An 11008-nucleotide genomic window follows, 5' to 3' on the forward strand; every position below is an offset into this window, starting at 1 on the left:
AAAAATGGCGCAGCATCCGCAGACTTCCTATGTTCGCATAACTTTTATTTAATGGTTTTGAAACCATGTTAGTTGTGAACGGTTACAAAACCGAAAATAGTCTTGAATTCACGAATTTTTAACTATACCAGTTGCAAACGGTTTCAAACCTGTAAAGGTAAAGACATGTTTCTAACCATAAACTTTATGGTTAAGCAGATGAACAGAGTGATGAAGGTTATTTTATCCTGATTTCAGAATAAAATTCGAACAATGTAAATCATTTTGGGCACGGAGAACTTTATTCAGGTTAAATTACCCTGCTAAATGATAATGACATTAGTAAAACAAACTGGCAATTGAAACTTAAATGTATGGTATTTAATCCATTCATTTAGTAATTTCATATAATAACGGTTTACCGTGAATTCTGCTTTTCAAAACTATAGCTTTATTTCTAGACAAGTAGGAAAAAGTGTAAGACTGAAAAGCACAAATAACCAAAAAATGGTTTTAAGAAAAGAATGTCATTACCATGTAATACGATAATTTTACCAGAATTTATTTTTCTCCGTATACTTAGTTAAAAATATTATCTTATAATGTACGTAATAATTACGAAGGACTATAATTTAAGTTGGGAAATTCACTCAAAAACTTACATTCTCTAATTATATATATTTTTTCGACCAATTTGAATTTTTGTGTCACTTCCAAAATGCAAAGATGAGACACAATCAAAAAAATATGGTAATTATACTTAGCCTAATGTTGATTATTATGTATTTTGCCATACCTAATCAAACATTTTGAACACTTTTATGACTCTTGTTTATCCAAGGAAAATTCCGTAAAAAAATTATCTTTTTGAATATTCAATTTAATAATGATTAATGTTATGTTTTTTTAAAACTTTCTTTTGATATGGCAAAGTATGCAAAAGGAAATTTTACATAGAAAACAACTCAAATATTCGCCCGTTCTTTGGACCAATCAGACTTTTGGGACCATATTTTACAAATGCGCCAAACGATCCTCCAAATTTACAGGATTAAGAAAGCAAATTTGTAGCAAAAAAGCATGCTTATTCAGAGAAAATATTTTTTCTGTCCTGTTTCATAATTAAAAAAAAAAACACCAACCAGAAATTAGTTTGCATATCTGAGGTTAGGCTCTTGAAATTTTAAGTTTTCACCTCCGTAGATGAAAAACAGATTATTAGATCAAAAGATATCTTAAGTTCCATTTTTTATTTTGAGCACTGTACTAAAAGCTTAAGATATAAATCTTTATAAGAATGATCGGTTATTACATTTTACTTCTAACTGTAACTGAAAAATATTTCTATCAAAAAAGGATAAAAGTCAGATATCCAAGAAGAAAACTAATGAGACGTCAAATTAAGGCACACTTTGAGTGGAATAAAATAATTGAGCTTATTTGACTAATTGGATAAGGTTACTTAAAATCACCTGCATATTAGTTATTCATTTATAATACAATGACATTTGATCTTATTTAAATAATTATGCTTCAAACATTACATTTCACTGCTATTGGTTTTATGTTAAGATATTTTTAAATCCTAACTCATATTTTCGAATACTTAGTTAAAGGAATTATATATGCATCTTCATATAACATTAAAACGTAATGATCAAACAAGGTTTTCCATTGTTGTCAGTGTATTTTTATTGGCCGGAAAATCGCATGGTAAGATCCAGTTTTCCCCCATTAATTTTCTTATTGGTTTGGTTGACATCAGCATAAAATTGATGTGAATCATGAAAGTATTGTTTTCCTCTAAATATTTCTGCATCCTTAATTTAAAGGTATTTACCAGTACTGTTATTATTACGTTTTTGATTTTGTTTCCTAAATTAAGAGTTTAAGAGGTATGTTTAATTATTATTGTTAACCTTTACTGTTATTAATACGTTTTTAATTTTCTTTTTTAAATTAAGAATTTAAGAGGTTTAATTTTTTGATTTTATTATTATTATTAGAATAACGTAATTCTACGTAAAGGTAAAATCCTAGAATAGCCCACCTCTTGGCGACTTTTTGAAACCTTCCAAGTAAGCGATTATTACTGGAATCAACGTTGCTTTTCGATTATTAAAAAAAAATAATTTAAATTATTACGATGATTTGGTTAAAATATACTTGAAGGTGCCCCTTGGCGAAATTGACGACTTATGTTTGGCCCCATTCCAAAACATCGGCCAAAACTTTATAAAATTGCAATGAACCTAATATAAGCAAAATTAATTAACCCGATAAAATGAATTTTGAATCGAAACAAAAAGTAATGGAGTAAGCACAGAAAGAAAAGGAAAAAGAAAACTCTCCTCTTCATTAAGCTTGAATATCCTCAGAGTTAGGTACACAGAATTTTCTAATAGCATTTAGATACTGTCTAAATTTAAATAGAATCTGTGTACCTCAGTAAAGGCATTTTTACGATACAATATTAAAAAAAATAATCATTAATTTAGGATGCATAAATACGCTAGTTTTTAGAATAAAATTAGTGTGTAAATCAAGCACACGCGCAGTGCAGTTAGAATATTATGAATTCGAAGTAGTCAGAAGAGAAGCGGATAAAAATTATATACTGTTTTTCAAAGCAGTTAATGTAGTTCACATTACTTTAGAAATTGGTATATGAATATTCTCATTACGCAACTAAAAAGAGGCATAAGTATTTTAACATTACACTGAAGAAAAAAAACGGTACTCTCAAGTACCGTTGTTTTTTACCTTTTTTTCCGTTCTCCCGTAGCAAATTTACGTTTTCTATTTCAAATAACTTTTGCTTCCTTACTTCTGACATATCTAGAGAAAAATCGCCTATTTTCGAGAGCTCAACTTTTATTACCATCTTCATATTTTTAAAGAAAATGAAATTTTAAATCATCAGGTATATCCTTAATAAATATTTAGAATCCTTGTCAAAAAAAAAAACATACGCTACGTGTAACGCTGACTCATATTTAAGCAAGGAGAAGAGAAATTTTATCACAACTGGGCAGACCATTAAGGAACAGGGTTTGATTAAATACAAAATCTAATAGATTGGCCAAAGAGACTTAAGGGAGAAAAATGCAGGTATCTAAAACATCTTTTTTTATCGAGCAATCTAGCCGTTTTTTTTCCTTAAATTGTTCGTTAAAATTTTCCATTTTTTTAAAACAACTTGTATGATATCAATTGAATTCGAATTTTAAACGAAGTTTATAATTTAGAGTTATTTTTAATGTTGACATTAAGTCATAATTGCGATCTAATGTATGATCTACAAATAAATTACCAAAAAGACAAAGACTCGGGACAGAAAGAAATGTGGTAAAATTAATGACGTCGTCACGTCCGGTTCCTGGTATTTCCTCTTGAAGGAGTATTTATTTCCGTTATGGTGGTCATTAGTCATTTTCTATGCGTGCATAAGTGTCTAATATTTCATGTTTTTTTTCTTTTTTTTACCTTAAAAATATAAGAAATAGAGGAATGTTACTACCTGAATTTTTCAGAATTCTGGAACTTTAAGAGCAACGAAATACTTTTAATTGTAAGGTTTAATTGAAAAGTAAAAATACGAACCACGATATGTTTTGATCTAATGATCAGATCTTCACGCACTAGGACTCGATCTTAATGGTTCGAGAGGGTGACCACGAACCTCTAGATTGAATGTTTTTTTTAATAAAAGTATTTTTATTTTTAAAAAAAGTACGCTTTTGTTTTGGATTTCATAATTTAAAATATTGTCTGCACTAATTAATTAGCATATTTGAGGTTAATCCCTCGAACCAATTAGATTGAGAACTTAAACGTAGAAATCAGAGCATTAGATGAGTTATTTAGGGTGGTACGTAAATTTTTTGCACACTGTACTTTTGAAAACCTTTTTTCATCAAAAACTATTTTATGATAGCATTAAATAAACTTTATTTTTTATTTAAAACAAAAATAAATTAAAAACATAATTATTTTTAAATTTAGCAATAATAATGAGTTTTTTTAAATAATTTTAAATTGCAGCACTTCTTCACAGCATTACTATATTATTTGCTACATTTGCTGACTTCAAAAAGTTTTGATGCAAAGTTCAAAAATGCGCGAATTATATTACTGAAATTTATTCAAGTTTAAAATTTCTTTCCTAATAAGCTATGCCAAAAACTTTTAGAAAGAGCAAAACATAAATCAGAAAATATGCTTTGTAAGTAACTGCCTGGTTTAATTTATTCGCTTTCGTGAAACATGTAAAAAGGAAAAACAACTGTCATTTCTCGTTGAATCATATTCCTCTTCTTTGTAAAGAGAGATTTCAATTCAGATGAACTAGTTTGTAGATTTCAAAAGTATCTTGTTTCTTTGCTGCGAAGTGCAGAAATACAGTAGAATTTCTTTTATGTTTCCGACATTTTCAAAAATAAAAATTTCCCTGTTTTCGAAATATCTGAATTGAAAATAAAATATTCAGGCTGTACACTGAATAAAATATCTTATCTCTTAAATATTTTGCATAAAATTTACAAAAGCATAAAAGCATGCATGAAACAGAAGATTCAAAATTTCAAAATGTTTGGGAAAAATATTTTTAATAAAATACATTTTAATAATATGTTGAAACTAAATATCAAAAAAATGCGCTTACCCTGTTCTGAAACGCTGGTATATTTTATATATTTTTTTAAAAAATTTTTCTGTTCAATTTTGCTCTGCTTTATTCTTTTCTATTGCTATGCCTCCACTATTCTCTACTTTTCCATTCTATTCTGTTAATCACATGTTCTATATTACTGTTTCTGTACTACTTTCTATTGTCTTTACTCTTCATCTTTTCTCCTTCCTCTGCCACTCTTTTTTCTTCTTCTTTGTTTCGCTCTTTTTTCTATTTCTATTTTTATGTTCTCTTTCACTTTTTTCTTTCTCCTTAATATTTTTTCTATCTAGGTTTTCTTTTCCTTTCCTCTTTCTCATTCTCTTTTGGCATTATCTTTTTTCTTTCCTCTTCTTTCTTCCTCTTTCCTATTTCCTCTTCTTTCTTCCTCTTTTCGCTTCCTCTTTTCTCTTCACTCTTTATCTTTTTCGTCCTCTTTTCACTTTCTCATTTTCATTCCACTTTCTCTTTTTCATTCTTTTTTCTTTTCTTTCCCTCTTTTTCCTTTTTTTTTCTCTTGCTCTTTTTCTTTTTTTCTCTTTCTCTCTACTCTTTCTCGTGTTTAATCTTTCTCTCCTCTTTTCTTTACAATTTCTGCTTTCTCTTTTATTTTTTTCTCTCTTTTCCTTCTCATATATTTAAAGCAAATAAAATAAAGTTAAAATCTATCATCCTAGAAATAATCTGAATAATTGATTTGTCTCTGCGTTTCGTATTCAACAAATCAAAGAGCAGTTATCAAATTTCAGAAAAATTCCTTTTATCGAAAATTTCTGGATGCTCATAAACTTGTAATTATTAGAAGTATATAAATAAACAAAATCAAAACAAGTGTACGTTATTAAGATTGGTAGAACCAGAAATTTAATGGCATATTATTATAGACAGCATCTCCTACTTTTTCAATCCTAACTTATTGGAAATTCTTTCTTTGATTCGGTAATCTGTTTGTTTGTTTTTCCCAAGTGTTATATATTTAATAATTAAATATTTAAATTGTCCAAAGAGGCCCCCGTAAGTGATACAATCAAAAATGATTCCTGATTGGCTATGACGTCACATTAGCTGAATGGAAACATGCCTTCTGCATCCGTAAAGGCTATTTCAATGCTCATTTAGTTTTGATATCACTTAAACCGTATGAACAGTCTTTGTACTTTATTAGTAAAACTTTTATGAATTAAATTAACAGAATTTAGAATGTGTGCAAAAAAGAAGAGAGATTTTATGACTTTAAACTGCGTAACTAAATAATTATGCAGCGCATCGCATCGAATCAGCATTTCTTTTCTGCGAAAATCAGTCGTGTTGAAGTTCATAGCAAATATTATTTTATTTCATTTATTTTTAAGTCAAAACAATGTTCTCTTATAGCGAAATTACTTAATTTAAATCAGTCGCTGATTGGAATAGAAATAGTATTTATTCAGTTATAGGAATTGCATTAAAACAAACCAATGTTTTCATAAATCTAGTCAATTAAAAAATTTCTATCCGTCATGGCTAAAATCTACAGGGGACAAAATAATGGAAACACTTCTATGCTATTACATATTTCTCAAGAAATACAAAAGGAATCATTTTATAACTTCAGAATTGTTTAGATCATGCGATTTCTCATATATATAAATGAAGTTTAAAGCTTTTAGAGGTCTGAGAGACCGACAATAAATTACAAAAGGAAAATAGTGGTTTTTGACACCCAATGCAAAAAAAGTGCAAAAATAAATTTGTAACTTGTGACAATTAATTTGGCTACTATATGCAATAATTAAAACTCTTCATTATCTTACTCTTTACTTTAAAAATATTCAATAAAATTACGAAAAATAGCAATTAAAAATTAACTATAAAATTTTGCTTAAAAATTTTAAAAAAATCGGTGAAAACTGTACAACATATAAGTAATTGAAGTAGTACTTCTGCACTGCGCATGCGCAAAAATTTTTTAAAATATTTTCTTTATAATTTTGTAGTGAATCGTATTTGGTAACCAATGAAGAAAGTCCAATATGAATATCTTAATTTACAAGATTCAAGCAAATTTCTAAGTAATTTTTGTAATTTTTAAGAGAAAGTTCAAAATGATAGAGTGTTTTATACAAATATTATTTTGCATCTTAAGACAAAATTAAACAGAAAATGCTAATACCTAGCAATAAACGTTCATACACCGAAATATGATTCTATAATGTAAGAAAACAAGCAAAAGAAAAAAAAACTTTTATGGAGGATGATCCCCAACGAATCCGGTGTCATTTTTAATAAATCTTGTTTAATAGTACAAAATGAAATTTGTGGAAAACTACTTGACTTTCAAGCTTTCTCTTAAAATTTACGAAAACTACTGAGAAAATTGCTTGAAACTTTTTTAAGATATTCGAATCAAAATGTGTTTTTGGTTGCTAAATACGATTCCCTACAAAGTTAAGAAAAAATGTAACACTTTCCCACCCGCATTAAAAAAGAACTATTTTGATTACTCATATTTGTTCACCACATCAGTTTTAAACAAATCTTCAATTGAAATTTTGAGTGAACAAAAAATTGAATTTTTAAAGCAATAATTTTTTTAATCAATTTCAAATCGTTCCAAAAATTTTGTTTAATTTTATTGAATATTTTTAAAGTTATAGCAAACAAAAGTAAGACAAAAAAATTAGTTTTTATGAAAAAGTCCATATCTCTATAAATATTCAAGCTAGGTATACTGGCCCCAACTTTGGATCGCTCTCCTGACCTAACTATGAGGAACATATTTCCCAAATTGCGGCTATTTCCAATATTTTGGGATTCAGAAATCCAAATCCGTTGAATAAAAAGTATGTTTATTCAGGATATAGAAGTAAACCGATTGAGATATTTGACCGATATAGAAAAGTTCGATTCACCTGATAATTTATATTCACCTGATATTTATTCGCTCTCCTGACCTAACTATGAGGAACATATTTCCCAGATTGCGGCTATTTCCAATATTTTGGGATTCAGAAATCCAAACCCGTTGAATAAAAAGTATGTTTATTCAGGATATAGAAGTAAACCGATTGAGATATTTGACCGATATAGAAAAGTTCGATTCACCTGATATTTTATAACCGCTATTCAGCCGATGTTTACCCTGTATAAAATTGTCAATTCAATTGTTAATTTCTGGTAAAACCATATGAATAGAAAAATTACAAAATGAATGATTTAAATACCGAATATTTTAGTTTTATTAACCAGAATTATGTTGCTGTTTTTTAAACCAGAAATGCCATTACCATTTAGAACGGTAATTTTACCGGGATTTATTTCTCCGCCCAGTTTAATTTTTGGGAATGACATTCTTCTAAGTCAAAAAGAAAAAAAAATAGGAATAAAAGAAAAAAGTAAGATTTCTGATACAACGTTTTGTTGTTTGGGAAAAAAGCTTTCTATTTAAATAAAATTTCCAATAACAATTTTAAAATAAATCTTACAAATCAACAATAACTTGCGTAAAAATCTTTTATTTGGTTAATTTTCAGTTTTGTTGTTCCTTGCAAAATATTTGGTGATAAAACTGTAGTTTTGGAAACCAGAACTCCGTTAAACCATCGCCATATGAGCTGAAAAACCATCAAATTAATAGTTAAAATATTGCATGTTTTGGTTTTACTAACCAGAATTGTAATTTTTTTAAACGAGAAACCTAGCGTTGCCATGAAGAAGGGTAATTTTACCAGAATTTTTTTCTCTGTATTGTTTCATTTCTTTTCTTGTTTAATTCAAATAGAAAAAAAAGGAAAAAAGTAAGAAGAAATAAATTTTCTTGCACTTATTCCTATAAAAAAATATATGTGTTTAACTAAATTTTCTAAACAAAATTGACAAAATGCTAGAGCGTTTATTGAGTTATCTGACGCATAGTTTTGTTGTTTGAGGAAAAAAAAAAAAGCTTTTTATTTAAATAAAATTTTCAAGTCCAATTTAAAAAATAAATCTTTCACGTCAACACCTTAACTAACGGAAACATAAAACTATTCTTTAAAGATCAATTTTGCACGCAGCGGAAGATGTAAAAGCTTTTGACACATAAAGGGATTAACAAGAGAATTTGAGATAAAATAAAAACAAAAAGATAAAATTTCCGTCATGGGAGCTTTTAATGCTTCTAGCGTCTCCAAGTGTAATAATCTCTCAAAGATGAAATGCCTAGGCGGCTAAATTTGAAAAGAGAACGAGAAACAAAAAATATTCTACCATTAGAATAAATGATTTTCCTATCGCTTTTCGGATTTTTCCATTATTTGTTTGTTCAAGTAAAGAAAAAGATCGAAGTTCGAACATAACCCTCCCTGTTCCCCGTTAAAGCCGGATGAAAAGTTGCTAACATGGGAGACCTGGGAAAATATGCTAAATATAGGAATTTCTAGCTCTTAGACCATTTTTTTCCTTTCTCATCTTGCAAAATAAGCTCAGATTACGATGTAGGCCACGCCATCTATTGAATAAAGGAGTAACTATATAGAATGCTTGGTTCCATTCAGAGTAATAATATTCAACAGGTGTCAAATAACTTCGTATTAAATTTTCTACAAATACATAATAAGCTTATAAAAGTAATTCTATCTTTATTTTTTGATATAACAAACTTTTTTTAAAACTGAAATGTTTCGTTCGTTCAAGTGTTCAAAATGTATTGCGAAAATTTTTACCATTTATTGCAAATTGATGTCACGTGTAATATTTATTTAAATATTTTTGCTATTTAAGAGATCCGTGATGCAATACATACTGATTTTAAGAATTTCGTTGATATAGTTTTTTCTCTTAAGTTTATTATGTTTTTGTGTTACTGCGTTTGCATTTTAGAAACTTATGTGCTATTATTTTTATTATAAGTTCTTTTAAAAAAAAGAATTAGAGGATATAAAAGAACTGAATCTACTATGGAACATTGCAATGTTTAGATTAATGAAATAGTACCGTTCTGTAATTTGTTTAATTATATAACAATACAAATCTAATTTTTTAATTAGCAGTACTGAACAGTATATAAATTTAGTTTTAATATGGCCTTTAAGAGATGACATTTAATCCATTAGTAGTGGAGTTATTTACCCAATAATTATATACCCCCTAGCGGTGCATGACGACATTTCCGAGCAAGGATTCCTATGCAATTTTAATCCTGATGATGTGCCTTAATTTCCCTATAAGTTTGTCGCAACATTTGTTTCGAGATCCCTTGTTGTTCATAACGTTTTTAAACTTAAGGATTTTAAATTTGACGGCCAAAAAGTAGACTTAAAATGTCATTAAAAAACGGAAACTTTAGAAGTAAAACTAATTTTATATTTGAAGTTTCCACATCCGAATAGGACAAGATCAATTAGTAGTATAAAGGCCACAAAACATTCGTTTCCCAGCGTAATTGGAATATGCTTGTCTCATTTAAAAACACAAAAAATGGCACTTTTTCTTGTTTAATATGAATATAAGACATTTTTGAAATGCAACGTAATTTATAAAGTTTGCAATTTAAATAAATAATAACAAAATGATCAGTAACTTCCAGCTTTAGATAGCTATAATTTTAAAGAAAGCTTTATGAGGGTTTATAAAGAAATAAGTAATCCAGACAAATAAGAGTCCAGACTTAACTAAAAAAGAAGTTCACTTGAATTTATTATATATCGTGACCTTTATTCCGGAAACAGACGTTAGTTGACTATGCTTACATAATACAACATACAAGGGAATAATTTATATAAGGCAAATAAGGAAATATGTTAGAAAGCAAAGTAAGTCTATAAATAACAATCACTGTAATCTAAGAACACAGCAAAAAAAAAGAGAAAGATTGTTTCTCTCTTTATGAATCATTACCAGCAGAAGTAAAGAGAAAAAATGTGTTCCATAAATAGAATAAGAATGCATGGCAGTGAAAATATGAAATAATTAATATCGAAGTACATTGTCAAAAGATAATAAATCTAATTGTTGTCAAGTATCTTTCGTTATTATTGTGTTGTTTGCAGAGGAGGTGAAGAGAGCAAAGGCTCATGTACTTAAAATTTGGTTTCTCCGATGCTATTCGACCAATTTTGCTCAAATTTGGTATTTTGCCATTCAAACTTTCATTCTTGAAAATGATGCAAGAAATTGTACCGTAAACCGGGGCGGGTCTACCCATTTTTTCAGTTTGTCAACTTTCAAGTGGTCAAGCCTTTGTAAATATTAAAGAAAAAAGGCTTCTAATAGGTGTTTCGGAATCGCTATTTATCCCTCTTTAAAGCTGTGAAATCGATTTTAGAAAATATTAACAGTTACGCTGTTACTGTATATTTTTATAGAACTGCTGACAAATCTCTCGTATGGGGCGAGTCTACC

General features: G+C 28.3%; 1 protein-coding gene across 6 annotated transcripts in view; it reads left to right on the forward strand.

The window, feature by feature from the left end:
- LOC107448889 (ras-specific guanine nucleotide-releasing factor 2-like) overlaps positions 1-11008 on the forward strand; it is a 331467-nt gene that overhangs the window by 202761 nt on the left and 117698 nt on the right. The window lies entirely within an intron of this gene.

Source organism: Parasteatoda tepidariorum, chromosome 8 (genome assembly GCF_043381705.1).
Source record: "Parasteatoda tepidariorum isolate YZ-2023 chromosome 8, CAS_Ptep_4.0, whole genome shotgun sequence".
Taxonomy (NCBI): domain Eukaryota; kingdom Metazoa; phylum Arthropoda; class Arachnida; order Araneae; family Theridiidae; genus Parasteatoda; species Parasteatoda tepidariorum.